Source organism: Acomys russatus, chromosome 16 (genome assembly GCF_903995435.1).
Source record: "Acomys russatus chromosome 16, mAcoRus1.1, whole genome shotgun sequence".
Classification (NCBI taxonomy): Eukaryota; Metazoa; Chordata; class Mammalia; order Rodentia; family Muridae; genus Acomys; species Acomys russatus.
The window spans coordinates 42,973,260-42,991,150 of record NC_067152.1 but is presented as its reverse complement, the minus strand read 5'-3'; the positions used below and the strand labels follow the sequence as shown (position 1 = coordinate 42,991,150).

Below are 17,891 nucleotides of genomic sequence, written 5' to 3'. Positions count from 1 at the left end.
AGCTCACTTTTTTTCCCCCGAAGCACAAGTCCCTCCCTTTGTCCCTCAAGCACCTTGCCTAGGCTGCTATATACAAAGAGGCCGCGCCTCCTGCCAGCTGTAAACCCTCAGTCCCCAGACCCCGCAGGGGGCCGGGGCCCGGAGCAGCCTGGGTCTGGGCCTGTTTAAGAAAGAATGTGACAAGCACAAGGGGCCATTGTTAAGGCGCCTGCTCCGACTGTAGGCTGCAGGAATTTCTGAACCTCTCCAGCTCCTGAAACCAGATCGAACACTTCCTGGTGCATGGCTTGCTTTGGGCCTGCCCTGGGAGGGGAGGCCAGGGAAAGCTACAAAGCCCTGCTGCAGCTGAGACCGCTCTCTTGCGAGGAAATAGAAGCCGGAGGTCTAAACAGCGCCATATGCAGTCCCCACGGGAGGGGACAGCATAGGGCCACAGCTCAGGCTCTAATATCAGGTCAAACAAAGCCTTTTCTCTCCAGGAACTGAACCATACAGTAGCCACCTGGAAGGCAGAGCCCACCACCCGGGGCATAGGACGCGTGGCACCACAAAGAAACCCACCCACCGGTAACAATGCACCTGTAGCCAGAGAAGCTGGTGGGCGTGGGACCAGAAGGCTCCCTGGCTGCGAGTGTCCTGTCCCTGCTCTAAGGCTCCTTTGAGAACTGGGCCTCAGGCCCAGATCCTTGCTCTGGGAAAGAGTGGGGCGGGGCAGCGGGCAAGGCCTTGGCCTTGACAGAGCTGGCTAGGAGGCCTTACCTTCCTACTCAGCCCAAACTGGAGGCAGCAATTCCCACCCTGCAGGGAGACTGAAAACACAGGGCAAGGGCCCCAGGCCTTCCCTAGCTGACCTTGTGGCTCAAGGCCGGCCTGTGAGCCTAATTCAAGGCGGACAGCTGAAGACGCAAACAGAACAGGGATGGGGCCACAGTGAACATATGTATCCTGGAACTCCTGCCCCTCACTGAGCTGTGGGAGTGACGGTGCAGTGGTCACACGTGCGACACAGTGCTCTAATGGACCTTCTGTTGAAAGTGTCTCCTCAGGTGGCCCACCTCTCCCGCCTGAGGCCACACGTGCTGCTCACACACCTTGCAAGACTTTAACTCATCTCCGGTAGCCCGCCTCTGCCTGGGGCCTGAAGGCGGCCACATCCAAGTCCTTTCTTCTAAAGGCAGGAAGGCTCTGGGGAGCAGTTTGCAGTCCCCAGGGCTCCTCAGGACACGCTAGGTTCTGCTCCCGTCCTCGGCCTCGTGCCCCCTGTCCTAGCCCAACATGAGGACCCTAATGGTCAAACTCCTCCTTGGGTCTCTGTCGCAAGATCTACTTTTGGGGCCCTGGGGTGCTGAGGATGTCATGTTGGGTAGGTGGGGGACAGGCTTAGGACACGAAGGAGGATGCAGATGGGTGACAAGGGGAGGGATACACCTTCAGGAAGCAGAACAGCCCCAAAGGAAGAACTTTAAAATAGCCCCAGTGAGTAGCGCCTGTACCGGAAGTCCCTAAACAGCCACTGCTCCCAGCCTTGACTCCTTCCCAACAACCATGTGGTTATCTAACAACAAAGCCAGGCCAAGTCCAAACGAAGAGAGGAAACTCCTCCTCCTCAGAGAGCCCCAGCTGGACACCTCAAACCCACCCGCAGTCTAGGAAGGAAAGCGAGAAAGCAGGAGCTGACACCCCAAGAGACCCCCACCCCCAACCCCCCCACACGCTCCCACCCTCCAACCGTATCTTCCTCAAGGCCGGGCCCTGGTAGACCCTGGAAGAAAACCCACCTCTGCCCAGGGCTCTAGCAATGGCTACCACGGGCTCTGGCTACCCCGGGCTTATCTGCACATGTGGTGTACAGATGGAGGCCAGGGGTCATGACACAGAGCTCATTCCCCATAGAGTCCTGCTCCATGGTCGCCTCTGCCTGCCTTTGGAAATCCAGCCTGCGTCTCTGGGTGAGGAAAAGGCTGGACACTTCCATCCACCCACCCCTGGGAAGAGAGGGGTACAGCCGGTTTCCCTGGGAAGGGATTCCGCCAGGGGGTTTTGGGCTCCAAGGACAAAGCCAGAGAAGCCATTCCGCTGAAGCAAAGGGTCAACCCTGTGCTGTCTCCTCTTCCTCTACCTCTTCTTTCTTGGTTCTCTGAGACAAGGCTCACACTGTTTATAGCCCAAGCTGACCTCAAACTTTCAGTGATGTTCCTGCCTCAGACTCTGACTCTATATACTACTTTTGTTTTGTTTTGTTTTGGTTTGGTGTTTTTGTTGTTGTTGTTGTTATTGTTTTTGTTTTTGAGACAGCCTTTAATCCCAGCACTCGGGAGGCAGAGGCAGGTGGATCGATGTGAGTTCGAAGCCAGCCTGGTCTACAAAGCGAGTCCAGGACAGCCAAGGCTACACAGAGAAACCCTGTCTCGAAAAACCAAAAATAAATAAATAAATAAGTAACACACACATACACAGACAGTCACGTGAAGGCGGAGACCAGGATGTCAGGGGTGTGTCTGCACGCCGAAGACTGCTGGCAGCTCCTAAGGCTGGCAGGGGCCATAGGAAGGACAGATCACCCATCCCTCCCTGTAGGCCTAGAAAAGGGACTGACGCTACAGACACCTTGAGTTGGAACTGCTGGCCTGCACAGCTCTGAGAGAACACAGTGGTGACAGCGGTAAGCCCACCAAATCTTTGACACTTTGATGCAGAAGCCCCAGTAGTGAAGGTCCCCTTAGGACCCGGAAAAAGGAAGATGAGGCTTGGGTACAGCTCCAGGGTGGAACCTGTGTGAGGCTTGGGTACAGCTCCAGGGTGGAACCTGTGTGATGCTGCACAGCAAAATTTTTCTCCAAAGAGAAGAGAAGGGGAAGGAAAAGGAAGAAGGGGCCGAGCCTGCTGCAGCCGTCCTCTCAGGTTTCCTGAAGCCACCTCTCAGTTCTGGCTTGTAAGTCCAGAGAAGGGACGCTGCCTTGGATGGACCTACAGCTTCTCTCAGCCCACCACGCTTCCTGCACGCTGACCCTTTCCGCTGCCTGCCTCATCAGTGGGGGAGGGGGGAGGTTCCCTCCTGGTCAAACTGTCCACATGTGCAGTCTGGAAGCCCAGCTCACACACTGTGGGCAGACGCATGGCTCCTCTTTAGAGTCTAGGGTTCCATGTCGGGAAGTAACTTAAGTCACTTACAGGAGCACGGGTCACTCTACCTGCAGCAGATCTCTCTCTCTCTCTCTCTCTCTCTCTCTCTGTCTCTCTCTCTCTCTCTCTCCATCCCTCCCCCCCCCCAGACTTCAAATGGCCTCACACAGGGTAAGGAAGCCTCCTCACAATGCCACAAACCCATCAGGTGAGGTACACAAGACGCCTCTACCCGGAGCCGATGGCGGAGAGGGACCTGAGCCTACGCCCTCCTCTCTGGGGCTCTAACTTTCTTCTTCCAAAGCCGGAGGGCCCTCAAGGAGGCTTCCTAATGAAGGTGCTCTTTGTATAACAGTTTAGATGCCTGCCTCCAACCTCCCACCTTGCCACCCACCCCAACCCCCAACTCCATCTGGAGCCCCAGGGTCATTCCAGGCTTGCCATAAACACAGGCAGCAGGATGAGACTCCGCTAGGTCACACCTGGAACCATCAGCTGCTGAAGAAAACTGAGAAGATAGGGGGGCAGCTGTGAGGAAGAACTTCCTGGTCTGGGGTAAGGCCACAGGGGGAGAGGGGGGCCACTGGCCCTAAAGCTGTGCAGAGGTGGACGGTCTTATATTGCCAGGCTGGCCTCAGACTCACTATGCAGCCAAGGCTGGCTTTGAACCCTTTCCTTTTGCCTCTACCTCCCAAGTGCTGGGATTTGGGGCCTGTGTCACCACCGTACACATGCAGAAGCGGACACATAAAGGACACAGAAATGGACAGAGCCCTGGAGGAGGGTGTGGAGGCTCCTGGCTTTGGAGAGGAGAGGGGATCATGTGACTTCTCAGTCCCCTCAGTTCAAAGGTTCCTAAGTAAATGGCAGCTGGTGAAGGCAGAAGGGAGGCCACAGACTTGGGGGGCGGGGGGAAGGACAAGCATAGCCTGCAGCTCTTGAGGCTTGAAAGTTAAAAGGCTCATGGGAGGAGGCAAACTCTACTACGCTTTAATGGACCCACGGCCTCTGCCATGCCAGGGTCCTGTGTGGGGACAGAAAACTGAGACCCCAGCTCTAGGCCAAGCACAGGACACCCCACTCACCTTCTCGGCTTACTTCCTCTTATCTGTTCCCCACCATCTAACTCATCAGAAGGTCCCCGACTCCCCAAACACTGCTCTCCCATATTCTGAGATTTTTCACAAGGTCCCATTTCCCATGATCCTCCAGATGGGGCCTCAGCTGGCCTGCCTGATACAAAACTGTCTGGGAGCCAGCTTCCTTCCCAGCACGGTAAGCCTGGGTGCTTACCTGGGGACCAGGACGCCCCAGCGATCCTGAGGGAAACATCGGTCTGTCTCCTCTCTGCAGCATGGAAAAGAGCTGCTATGCCCGGTCAGTCCTGGTGCTGCCAATGTTCCCTTCTCCATCCTTAGCCTAGAACCTGGGTGCATGGCACCTGACCAAACCTGCCTGAAGAGAGAAATGGCCTCGCTCCTCACTCCACCCACCATGGGAAAATCTCAAAGGCACTTTAAAAGTGGAAAGAAAAAATAATAATAATAAAGGCAAAAGCTGCATTTAATACCAGGGGCCACTTGGCCCAGTGGGGCCCTCCATCAATCACACTAGCCATTTTGGACAGTGCCAGATGGAGCTCTCTGTGCTGTGGCCCGGGGCCCAGGCAGATATGAGCTATGGTCTAATTACAGGGCACAGTGACCCCCAGGGGGCAGAGTTCAGGCTCCGGTCAGAGCAGCACCCAGGAGCCAGGGGAGGGGTCAGAGGCCAGCTCTTGACAATCAGACCCAATGTTCACCCCCACTGCCTGGAGGTGGGGACAGAATCACAGGGACCCACTGCCCCGCCTGTGCCCAATCCGCCTTGCTTGGCTGCGTTCCACTGATCCTGAGGATGGGTTAGTCTCTTTGGATGGCTTATTCGCTCTTTGGTCTTAAAGACACAGCAAGGGAGGATCATGGGAAACTGAGAGCGAGAAAGGGGTTTGCTGTGTAGAAGGGGCCATGGCTGGACATTGAGAAAATTCTAGAAGAAGCTGCCATGAAGCAGTCAGGGCAGGGTCTTGTTGGGGAGGGGGGCAGTCCTCCTTCTGGAACTCTCTGGGGTTCTCCTCTGTCAGCAAAACATTTGGGACTCCATGAGGCCCTATTGAACTTAAACATCCTGGAACCTTGTGAGAGCTGGCCATAGTCTCCACACTCACCAGCTCTCAGGTGGAGCTAGAGCTCAGGGTGGAAGAGCTAGGACCAGAGCGGCCTACAGGGAAGCAGCCCAGGGAGAGGTGACCAGGGGGTCCGGGAGGGAAGAGGGCAGGTGGGTTCGTCGGGAGAACATCGCTCCGCATGACAGGTGCGTACAGGAGGCAGCTAAATAAAGTCACCCACTATCCTGTCTGCCCACTGGGGACCTGGACCCCATCAGATTCAGGTATAGAGGAAACAGAGATATAGGGGACAGATATAGGGTCCCTTTGTTTCTCCCAAAGTGCAGTCTGACAAACAGCCAAGAGGCAGGAACTCTGTCATGCTCATCAGACAGTCAAGAGGCAGGCAGTCACTTAAGGGACACAACTAGGGACATCAGGCCTGGTTTCTTTCTTTCTTTCTTTTTATGGAATGCTTCATGAATTTGTGTGTCACCCTTGCGCAGGGGCCATGCGAATCTTCTCTGTATCGTTCCAATTTTAGTATATGTGCTGCCGAAGCAAGTACCAGGTCTGGTTTCTTGATGCCCCACTGCTCAGTCTTAGCCTAGAACTACCCTGTGCAACACCAACACACACACACACACACACACACACACACACACACACACACACACACACCACAATCAGCTATGCTGCAGGCTCAATATATCCCCAAGGGGGAGATCAGAGTCCTAACACCTGGTACTCATGAAGGACTTTGCAAATGCCCTTAGGGATCTCAAGGTGACATCATCCTGGTTTAGAGCTGGGAGACCAGAAAACAAGAAGCCAAGGGCTGCTGAGTCGGCTCAGTGGGCTGGTGCCAAGCTTCCATGTCCTGAGTTTGAGCCCCAGGACCTACATGGTAGAGAGAGAACCAACTTCCACTGGTTGTGCTCTGACCTCCACATGCATGCCTTGACACAGACAAGCACATGCACACACATGTATGTATATACAGGCAAGGGAGGGAGGGAGGAAAAGAAATCAAGTTTTAAAAAAAAATTAATAATAAACAAGGAGTCAGAAGCACACACAAAAAAAGATCCCATGCGGCTGAAGCAAAGGCAGAGAGACTCGCCTACATACCAAGGGTAACCAGGCCTTCTGGGAGCCACTATGACTTAAAGAGGGCAGAGGCCAGTGCCAGGCTTGCCGTTGGAGTGGCAGAAGGACCTTAGCCCCCCACCCCCCAGGTCCTTAGGGTTGCACTTCTGGCTTCAGTAGAGCTTCCAGTCCAGCAGAGCCAAGGCCTTGTGTTCCCTGCTGCTGAGCTTCTCCTAGGCCTCCTGGGACCGATCACCACCGCCTTGTCCCGATCACTCTCTGTCTCACACATCTGCTCTGTTCATCTGCTCACCCTCCACACCCACTCAGCCCCAGCTCCCAAGGCTCCCAACACTCTCTTTCTTTGTCACTGTTCTTTCAGCATCTGAGTATCCCACCATGCAACACTAAAGGTTTTAGGACAATGCCCTGCAGTTGAGACAGGACCTATCCCTCACAAGCAGGAACTGTGCACCTAACACTGGTGAGAAAGGGCCTCCGCTTCATCTCTCCCTAACAGCAGCTCCTCTAGCGTGCAGGCAGCAAAGCCCTTCCAGGCCTGCCTGACTCACCTCTCCTGAGCCACATGCACATGAGGATGACCCCCCTCAATCTGTTTATAGAAGTAACAGAAACACTGAAGAGCTGTTTACAGTAAATACCAACTCTAGGTGCCAGAGAGCAATCTGGCTGATCCAGGGCCTCGGGTCCACAACCCAGAGCCCAGCAATTCAGCCCCTGACCTCTGACCTGTCTTCAGGCACTGGGCAGCTGGAGACCTGGGGATGTGAGGCAGCAAGAAGCCTCCTCCTCCTCCTCTTCCTCCTCTTCTTCTTCCTCCTCCTTCTCCCAAGAGGCTGCCTTGGAGTCTCTACCTCAGCAGGAACCAGGCCCACCAGCCTCAAGTCCCACCAAAGGGGGTGTTGGGAAGGTGTGCAGACAGGAAGAAAGAGCCTGTTGTGATCAGAAGACTGCTAGGCCATTCTTTCCTCAGCTTTAAAATAAATAAATAAATAAATAAATAAATAAATAAATAATGGAAGTTTCAGTCAAGTTGTCATCTGTCATCAAGGAGTTCTGTGGACTGTCCAGAGCTGGGGTGGGGTGTGTGTACATGCGTGTGCATGCGTGTGTGTGTGTGTGTGTGTGTGTGTGTGTGTGTGTGTGTATGTGTGTGCAATGCCAAAACTATCTATATCCTACCCTGGCCCAGGCCCCTCTGGCCTAGTTCCTGAAAAGGAAGGCCCTTTCCATCCCAGACAGAGCAGAACACAAAGACCTACATCCAGTCTAGGCAACTTCTTGCTCCAGAATCAACCTGGCCCAGCAACTCTAGGCAGTAGACACAAGCGCAGCAGGGATGGACACTCACCCTCCCAGGTCAAGATGGAAGACTTCAACTCTGACCACAGCCTTTGTGGTACAAACTGTGCCTACAGAGGTATCTCCCAGCAGCCCTCACTGCTGAGCAAAGGTGAAACACCACGCACTGCTCCTAACCCCTGAACTGGGAGAATCAGGCCTGGCTCTGGCGCCTGGCTCTCCTACTCGAGGCTGGACACCCTTTTCCAGACCTCTGCTCCCTTGATTTCAAAATGGAAAGAGAAGTCTGTTTGAATAAAAGTTATTTTTCTTTCTGAAAATTAACTTTAAAAGTAATAGCTATGACCTTTTTCCCTGGCTGCAAACACGATCTAAGCACAGGGCAGAAAATATGCACAAAAATAAAGAAATCTACAAGACGGATAACCTCTGTCAGACTCCTGACAAACACCCTTCCACACCGCTGTGACAGCATGAATATCCAAAGCTCGCTCACGCAGTGCAGTAGCGACACTGCCTTGTGCTTCCCAGGTGGCAGGGTGGTCAAGGCTGCCCACATTCCTGGGTCCTGTTTCTAGAACTCCCTGCAGTTCTAACCTTCTGACTCTAGATGGGTCGTTTGGCAGCTCTCCACTCATTCATCAGAATAACCTCCGGAACATAAAACGTAAACCCTCAGTGCCCAGCCAGAGGATGGGGGGACCTGGACACCCCAGGGGGGCTCTCAGGGGGAGCATTTGGAGACCCCTGCTTTCTGTGGGCTCACAAGCCTCATCACCTTCCTCCTGAAGTCCTACCAGATGCAAACCCAGTGGGCCACACTATTCTGGAAATAGCCCTGCCTGTGGGTACCCGAGAGCTGCCAGCTCAGCAGCCCGCCCCTACCCCCTTCTTCCCTTCCCCGGGTAGCCGAGGACAATGTCCAGCTTCAGCCGCCACTGCTCCCAACAGCTCCCCAGGCAATCACAAACTGAAGGACACCCAGAGCTAGGCTACCTACTAGGCACTGCCAGGGACAAAGGGAGCACGTGAGTCACAAGGGCTGCAAAACTGCCCAAGGCCACAGCCAGGGCCTGATTGGAGGGGTGGAAAGAAATGGGCTTCTCTGCTGCAGGAAAAGCGTCACAACACAGCACACACACGCCCATCCTCCAAGCCACTGTCACCTCCCTGCAGATGACAGTCACCATCCAGGGAGCAAGGGCCCAGCTTACTCAGCACTGTCCTCCCTGTACTGCTGCCTGCAAGGAGAGGCCCAGAATCTCTCAAGTCAGGGCTAGGCATGTATGTGTACGTGCACGCACCTCTGTCCCCCTCCCCCACAGCACCCCAGGGCAATGAGTTACTCCTGTCCCCACCTGACTCCCACACAGGTATACGTTTCTAGAAACAAAAAGAGAGAGGCCCGCAATACTTTTTGTACTAAAAAAGGAAAAACAACAACAGCAATAACAAGCCTCCTGTTCATTTCCAGATCTTCATTTCTTTGTCATGTAATAAGGGACACCAGGCAGGGGACAGTAGAGATTGCATGCGGCCCCTCTAGCCCTAACATAGAGCCAGGGAAATGGGTCCACTTTCATAGCAGATGGGAAACTGAGGCACAGAGAGGAGGGTGCCCTGCCCATCACTGTAGAGTGGGCTCTGGCTCATGTCCACTGAGGCCTCTGGAAAAATGCTCCAAACACCCCTGCGACACAGCCCGACAGGTGAGAGCAGAGCTCCCAGTTCACAGATGCAAGTGGACTAAAGCAGAAGCTGCCCCATCAGACCCTAGGCTTGGGACCACAGCTCTTTAACCCCACTTACCACTGCCAAATGGACTGAGAGGCCAGCGTAGCCAAGAACCGGGTAGGTGAGAAAGGCAAGAACCCACACCATGCCTGTGGTGCCCAGCAGGGGCTGAGGAGCAGGTCTCAGCCGCAGAAAGTGACAGCCAGAGGCTCAGAGGCTGGGACAGCCTGGGTTCACCTTGCTACCTCAGATGGAAAGCAGGGATACAGCTAAAGGAAATGGGCAAGGCACAAGGGCAAGCTAAGCTGGATGGGAGGATGTGCTTGTGAGCCACGGGGAAACAGCTGGGAGGGCTGGGGCTTGGGTCAGAGACAAAGAACGCACAAGCAGCGCAGGGGGTGGGTGGGGAGGATGGGGGGGAGTGGGACACATACAGATCCTGTCCCCTAGTCAGCCCCGCTCCTGACAGCTGGCTCCAGTGCAACTGTTAGCAGGAGCCTGGCTTTCTCATTTGAGTATCAGCAGAGAGGTAAATAAGACAGCAGCCCCAGCCTGGCCCACCATCCAATGACCGTTCCTATCTAGTCCCTCAAACCCAGCTATCCCAAAGTCCAGTGTCGCTAAGCCAGGACCTGGCCTCCACTCTCCACCCACCGCTGTACCAGGCTTGTGGTATGAGACTGAAAATTCCCCTCTCTACTTCACCCCCAAAGGGCCCCTGGTGGCCAAGGGTTCTTTTGTAGTTCAGAGGGGGGGGGGGGATGGAGGGCGGGCAAGAGAGCGAGCTGGTGGCCTTCCCTGAGGTTCCACAGGGAGGGCAGGACTTGAAACTCAAATGTTGCATTCCTTCAGCTGCTGGCACGTGGCTGGGGCTCCACACCTAGGGCCTCTCCCCCACCCAAGTTCCCCTTCAGCTCTGTGGGCCTCCTAGCTGGGAACAAGGGCACAGAGCCTGGATCTCACAAGCAAACAAAGCAGGACTCGGCTGGGGGAGCCCCTGATGTCCACGGGGGTCCCACCCACCATGAGAAATCCTCATGCTGTGCAGAGGCCCACACACGCCTGCTAAGCATGCCAGGTGTGGGCACCCGGGTGCTTATCTATACACAAGTCTGCAGGAAAAGCAGAGAACTGGAGAGTTTCATTTCACACTGAAGGAAAAACCCCATAACCAAGTTAATTTTCAGAGCAGTGCAGCGCCTGACCCCATGATAGGGGACAGTGGAGCAAGGAAAACTTGTCTGTTCACACTGCAGATGCTATCTGTCTCTGGGGGACACAGTGCAGGGGCTGGGCCTTCCCTTCTCAGAGAAGCTGCCCACCCACATGGAAAGCAGGCCACAGTCCTCTATCAGAGCCTGCTTCCGGAACCCAGGGAGGGTGAGACCCCGCCCAGAATGCTGGCTGCTATAGTTGGGCCACCGCCTTCTCTATACCTAAAGCTGACCACTCTCTGCCAGAGGGGGGGGGGGGAAAGAGGGGGAAGGAGAGGGGGAGGTGGAGGGGGGGAAAGAGGGGAAAGGAGAGGGGGGGGGGAACCACCAGTGACCACTGTCAACATCCTAGAGGTATAGAGAAGATCTACCTGGGACCCAAAGTAGCCACTTCCCTCATTCCCAGGGGCCCCCTCAGCTGCAGTCTCCCATAAGGAGGTGCCCAGGCCCTGCCCGGGCCTGTCTGCAAGGGTCTGTGAGCTCTTCCTTACCCCACAGTGTGGGTTGGGGGTGGAAAACCAGGAACCTGTTTAAAAGTCTGACATTGTTTGTACAGGGCACTGGGGGTCTCAGCTTCTGGAAGGTGCGACATTTATGAAAGGGGACAGGGACAGGTGGGTGGGTGAGCCAGGTCCCACCCAGGCTGCAAAGGACAGCCGTTCTCCATCCTCCTCCTATGCAAGTTCAGTCTGAGCCCCCAGAGACCCTTGGTCAGGAGCAAATGTGGGGCAATGCCCACCCCTACCCCCATTTGCCATCAAAGGTGCAGACAGCCAACGTTCAAATGTCTAAAAAATCTCTTTCTTTCTTTTTTTTTTTTTTCAAATTAAGTTTTTTGGTTTTTTGAGACTGAGTTTCTCTGTGTGTATCCCTGGCTGTCCTGGGCTCACTATGTAGACCAGGCTGGCCTCAAACTCACAGCGATCCGCCTGCCTCTGCCTCCCGAGCGCTGGGATTAAAGGTGCGCGCCACCACGCCCAGCCTACAAAATCTTACTGAAACCGCAAGACAGTGCCTTGGAGACATGAGAAGCTGTAAGCTGTATGGGGACAGGGACATGGCTGTACACTTAGGACCACAGCCTCTTAGTTTCTGGATTGTAGGCCAAAGATGGCAGCAAAGACTGCAGAGGTGTGGGGTGGGGGCTGGGGGGAGCTGAGTTATTTCTGGGAACAGTGACAGAGCAAAGAACAAGTGGGGCTGGAGAAATGGCTCAGCAGTAACAGGAGACTGGCTGCTCTCGCAGAGGGCTCAGGTTAGGTGCCCAGCATCCTCGTGGCGGCTCACAACAGCAGATCCGATGCCCTCTACTGACCGCCTCTGGCATCAGGCACACTCAGGGTATGCATACAAACACACAGATAAACATTCACGCACATAAAATAAAAATCTTTAACAGTCATCGTCGTCGCCCACCCCCACGCCCCGCAAGGGAAGGAAGAAAGACACAAAGAAATAAAAAGGAAGATTAAAATCTTCTACTACATTTGTGCCCCCCAAAGTGTCCCCCCAGGGAGCCAAGGGGTAGGCCTGGTTGGAGTGCTGCATGTTTATGTCTCCCAGAGAAGACGAGGTCATTCTGTCTCTTAAATTCTTGGGATTTAATGGCACTTCAAAAAAAAAAAAAAAAAAAGACAACAAACTTGAAATTTCTAGAACATCAGCTGGTTCCCGACTGAACGGAGCCGCCGGGTTCTGTCCAGACCAAATTAAACAGCAAGAGCCAAGAAATGCCCTCCTGGTGCCTGGGGGTATCCAGAGGCCTGGGGCTAGCTAGCCAAAGAGATGACAAATCCTCGGGCTTCTGAGACTCTGTTAGCAGAGAATTCCATGAGCCTCCAAATTTGGGAAAAACACAAGAGGGCTTTGGACAGAGATCCACTCCTCAGGCAATCTACCCCCCCCCCTCCCACCCCTTGGCTCAGCCAAGAGAAGAAACTGCATGAATTTTTTTCCTAACTGGGTTTTTGGGAATGCATATTATGCCTGTGACCCCAACACTCAAGAAGCTGAAGCAGGAGGATTGCTGTGAGTCTGGGGCCTAGCTGGGCCATACAGGGAAATAACTCATCAACTATCCTATACCTCCTTAAAAAAATATGAAACTACATAGGGCCTCAAGTTACAACCAACACCCCATTAGAGTCCTGTGGCTGCCCAGCACCCTGACCCCAGACCACACACAGCACTGCCAAAAGGACCCTGAGCCCAGATGAGTGCCTGAATCACTCTGGCAGAGGTGGAACTCTGCCCTGGGTTTAGGGGTCAGCATAGTCCCTCTAAGGAGCAGGCTAGCCCCACCACCCCTGACAGACAAAAGTGGGTGGTCACACCACTGCAGTCAGGACCATAGTGTATCTCCTCTCAAATGGGAGGTGAAGAAAGGAAAGGGGTCCCCAGCTCTGTCTTCCTGGTACTAGAATGTCAGGCCCAGTCCCCCCTGGAGAGGGAGGTCACAAGTCACCAGGTGGGGAACTCCCTGAAGCCTAAGCACACAATGTACAGTTTCGTATTCCCTCTGGGAATTCCAGGCCTGGGTGGGGGTAGCGCTCTCAGTCCACAAGCAGGCCAAGCTGGCTCTAAAGCATAGCCGAACAAGATTTGGGGGGGGGGGGGCCAGGGGCCCCTGCCTGGGCGATCTCTTTGCTCAGGTACAAAGTGCTCCTCAACCCTCACTGCAGGCTCAGGGTCCCCAGACCCTCGGGATCTAGGAGAGGAATCATAGCTGATAGGTTCCCAGGCCTGGTAAACTAATGACATATGCCTTTGGCCTCTTAGTCCTTCTGGTCCCTACTGGAGGGGACAGTCATAGTTTAGAGCTGCGTCTGCACCATGCATAATCGGACAAGAAGGCTGGAGGATGCACCTCTACTGACACGGCCTCCCACTTTTCAGGCCGTCAGGCCCGCTTCACAGTCAAGTCACCAGGTGCAAGCCCTGCGGCTGTCGGCACACGGCCCTGCAGGCGGACGTGCAGTTTTCCCTGATCTGTAGTGTCGTGGTATGAGATACTGGGACAACCTCCCAGGAAGAAGGACCCTGCATCCCATGTGAACCCAGTCTCCATGGAGACTATCAGCCCGGGAAAGAGGAAGGGGCTCCCCCACCCTGCTTCCTCTGAGTATCTGCTAAGGTGGGAGAGATTCCCAGCAGGGTCCTATGGGTACCACGTCCCTGGGACTTGCCATCATCGGTGGTGACCATGTCATCCAATCTTGTCGCCACAATGGGATCTGCTAGGCTCTTGTCTGAGTGACCTTCCAGCACTTAGGAACTATGTGTCTTGTGCAAACGTCTCTCAGTTCCAAGAGCTGCAGCAACCCCCGAGCCCCATGAAGCCAGTTCCATGCCTGTGCTAGCTACTATCTGTATCTCAGTGTGCCCACCCCAAACCTGGCAGAGCATTGTCATTCACAACCACTAAGCCCAGGAAAAATGGAGGCTCAGAGTGAGCTGGGGTCAGCCCCCGGGTGCCCAGGGTACCACCCATCACACCCTGTGAGACAATACAATCTTCTCTCAATACAAACACTGCCCACCTCCCACACACCCACCCACCGCCACAGCACTTCCCTCAAACTCTTCCTGAAACACCACATGCCCCTGAAAGGACTCCAGACTGATGCTCCCCGGAAGGGCTGTGCCCCACCTCTTGCAGGATATATGGCCCACCAGGTAAGCCTCCTGGGGTACTTTACCACCTACCCTCCCTGTCTAATGTCTAATTTTGTTAAGCAAGGACCCGGCTTGTCCACAGGGCAACAACTGATAGGCTTACTACCTCACATACCAAGTTCAGGGTACCCATAAAAGAGGCCAGCCCCTCCTCACTGCAGAAGCCCTGGCACCCTGGAATACCCCTCGGCAGCCTGCTCAGCCCTCCAACAGCTGCAGAGGCACTAACATCAGGGAGGCAGCGATTCCCAGGAGCCTGCAGTGTCTGCTGGAAATCTAAGGATTCACTGCACAGAAGGCTCAGGGGCATTCATTAAAAGGACAGGTCTACAGCTACCCGCAAGCAACAGGCCTTTCCTCCAGCGAGCAAGGTGGCACCTGGGTCCAGCCATCGCCACCACCTTGTCCCAAAGGTGTCTACATGGTTCCTGATTTCTTGGCCACCTCTCCAGGACCCAGTGCATAAGAGCCTCCTCAGAGACAGCAGAGAAAAGCCTCGCCACTCCGATTGGAGTGTTTGGGCTTCTGGGCCAGATCTGTTTCAACAAACATCAAGGACTCTCAGGACTGTTCTGGGCGTGCTAGACTGGTTACAGCAAATGCTGGTGAGAAGGGCAGGCCAGCAGCTGGCACTCCAAGAGGCTTTTGTTATACAAGGACCCGGCTTGTAACTTTGTCTGTGATAACAGATCTGGCCTTCACTCAGGGAGAAGCTGCCCCATGCTTGTGCTGCCCAGGGAAAGGAGTGAGGAAGGGTGGGTCACAGAGCCGTGGGTTCCAGAGTCTCTATCTCATAGGGGACGGGTGGGTATCACTTTATGTTGGAAAGTACAAAAGTAGGAAATCACAGACAGGTGAGAAATTAACAAGATTAAAATCTCAATTAGCAGAATAAAAAAATCCTTTTCTCATCCCTGAGGAATGGGCTAGAGGAAAGGGGGACACTTTCCTTGGAAGGAAACAAAGACCAAATACTCAGACGCAAGACGTTCATGTCCTTGGAGGGTCCTGCCACCCTCTCAGTCCCCTGGGCAGAAAACCAAGTCTGAATGCCCACCGGACCCCAGTGATGATCACATGTGGGACCCCTGATTCCTGGGGCAGGGGAGGGGGACAGGGATAGGGATGTGTGGTGACAGATGGAATAAACTAGGAGGAAAAGTGAGTGCCCAAGACAATTACTGTGACCAGGGTTGAGACCTGAGCCCGCTTAGCACACACAACCACATGCTGTACCCACCAGCCCCACAGTGGAACGCTGCTCTAACCTGGGAATCTTTTTTTTTTTTTTTAATTTATTTATTTATTACATATTACATACAGTGTTCAGCCTGCATATGCATCTGCAGGCCAGAAGAGGACATCAGATCCCATTATAGATGGTTGTGAGCCACCATGTGGTTGCTGGGAATTGAACTCAGGACCTCTGGAAGAGCAGTCATTGCTCTTAACCTCTGAGCCATCTCTCCAGTCCCTCTTTTTTTTTTTTTTTTTTTAAGATTTATTTATTTTATTTATTTATTATTATGTATACAGTGTTCTGCCTGCATGTGCACCTGCAGGCATCAGAGCACATTACAGATGGTTGTAAACCACCATGTGGTTGCTGGGAATTGAACTCAGGACCTTTGGAAGAGCAGGCGGCGCTCTTAACCACTGAGCCATCTCTCCAGCCCTGACCTGAGAATCTTAACCTACCACGGACCACTGCCCTCTGCCCTGTAGGACAGGCTGCTCCTGCCTGCTACAGCTGTTAACTTCAAACCTCTGGGAGGGGCGGGCAGGCTCGCTGCTGTATTTAAAAAACCACCCCAGAGATACACCTGGCTCAGAGTTAACCCTGCCTGGGGGAGGGGGTGGGGGGGCACCTGGGTCCCACCCTCTCAGCAGACCACACGTGCTCCAAGTCATGAGCCTGTCTGTCCAGCTTCACAAAGGGACCGTGGGCCCCAGCAGCTGCAGCCAACCTGGCTCTTCCCTCCCTCCCTTCTCATCTCCCTGGCAGAGCCCCCACACACCTCGTAGGGAGCCTGAGCAAAGACTGGACCCTTGCCCAGCTGACTTTGGCCATGACCTCCAGGGGACATGACCATCAGGGGACAGACACATGACCTTCTGTCTCTGGGCCCCTTCAATGTCCCCAACTTCGCAGCAGTCAGCTTACCCTGAGATCTCCACTGCTCACTGCCCTGGTGGCAGCCTGGCCAGAAGGCTCTCCTCTTTCCCCAGCACAATCAGATATTTCCTTCACTCAGGGTCATGTCTCCCTCCTTCCAACTTCTCCTTGCTGGTCTCCTGCAACCTTCCCCACCTGCATCCAGGCTGCCATCTTCTCTCACCCATGCTGGCCTGGGTCACATGCTCCCCACGTCCCCTCTACCCATTTTGCTGTCCTGGGTTGTCCAACCCCCACACTCACACCCTCTCCACACACCAAGCCAACTCCACACTCCTAGGACACTTAGGAGGTCACTTTTCGGGTCCTTCATTTGGTGCGCAAGGCTTCTCCTGCACAAGCGTTATGGATGAGCATACACACACACACACACACACACACACACACACACACACACACACACGCATCCATGCACACGCACACACTTCCACTAATGATAGCCAGGGACTAGTAAATGCTGGAAACTCAAAGGCCTGACCCCATTTCCCAGCTGAGCTTTTCGGGGTCCACAGTAGGAGACTGGCACACAGAGGAAGGCAGCGGACTCGGGAGGCCCTGCTCCCTTAAGACTGCCAACCTCTATTACAGGGTGCTCTCAATGAGCCATTGTCTTGGACCAAATTTGAGGGTCAAGAAACTGGCTTGAGAGGCAGCCCAGCGAGGAGGGCATGACACAGTGAGGAAGGAGTTACACAGAGAGACCAAAGAGGCGGCGGGGGGGGGGGGGGGGGGGGGAGTAGGTCTTCACAATGCAAAGGGTACCAGCTGCTGAGACCACCTCCCCCTAACACCATCCCCAAACTTCTCCCTCCCCAACAAGAACTCTCCAACACTAGGGGCAGAAACCTTACCCCTAGCTCCTCAGGGAATGAAGGCAGAGGCACAAGTGCCCCCACCCCCGCCGCCCCCAGGTCTGGAGCAGAGAGCAAATAGAGAGAGTTGAAAAAGACAGTGCCCTCCCCAGAGCCCCTCTGCTCCTCCAGCCCCTCCACCACCTGTCCCCTCTCAGACCCTGCAGAGACGAAAACTGATTGGCTGACTTTCAGACCACACTCCCAGGAGAGTGAAAAGCCCCAAGGCAAAGGAGAGACAAAACCCACGCCGCCGCCTAGACAGTCACTAGGGCAAAACAGAACAAAACAGGCCTGGGAGACCTCAGAACAGCCGTGGACTCCAAGAGGTCAGGGCACAAGGTCTCTCAAGAAGCAATTCTCTGGCCTGTATCAGCACCGGTGGAAAAGTGCTGGAAGCTAAAAACTGGCCCCACCACTGAGGTGGCCAAGTGGGTGTGATACTCCAGCCTTCTCACAGTGTGTGTATGCCAACACACAACATACCAGCACCCACCAACTCCCCCTCACCCGATCTCTTTGAACACACGCCCTGATATACAGCTAGTCACCTAACTCGG

The 17,891-nt window shown here is 54.5% G+C and overlaps 1 protein-coding gene and 1 non-coding gene across 2 annotated transcripts in view; both read right to left on the bottom strand.

Moving 5' to 3' along the window:
• Positions 1-17,891, bottom strand: part of Septin9 (septin 9) — a 164,530-nt gene that overhangs the window by 75,286 nt on the left and 71,353 nt on the right. The gene's annotated exons all lie outside the window — the stretch shown is intronic.
• On the bottom strand, positions 5,731-5,837 carry LOC127200943 (U6 spliceosomal RNA). Its single transcript, XR_007832158.1, has one exon. It is a non-coding gene; the product is annotated as a U6 spliceosomal RNA (small nuclear RNA).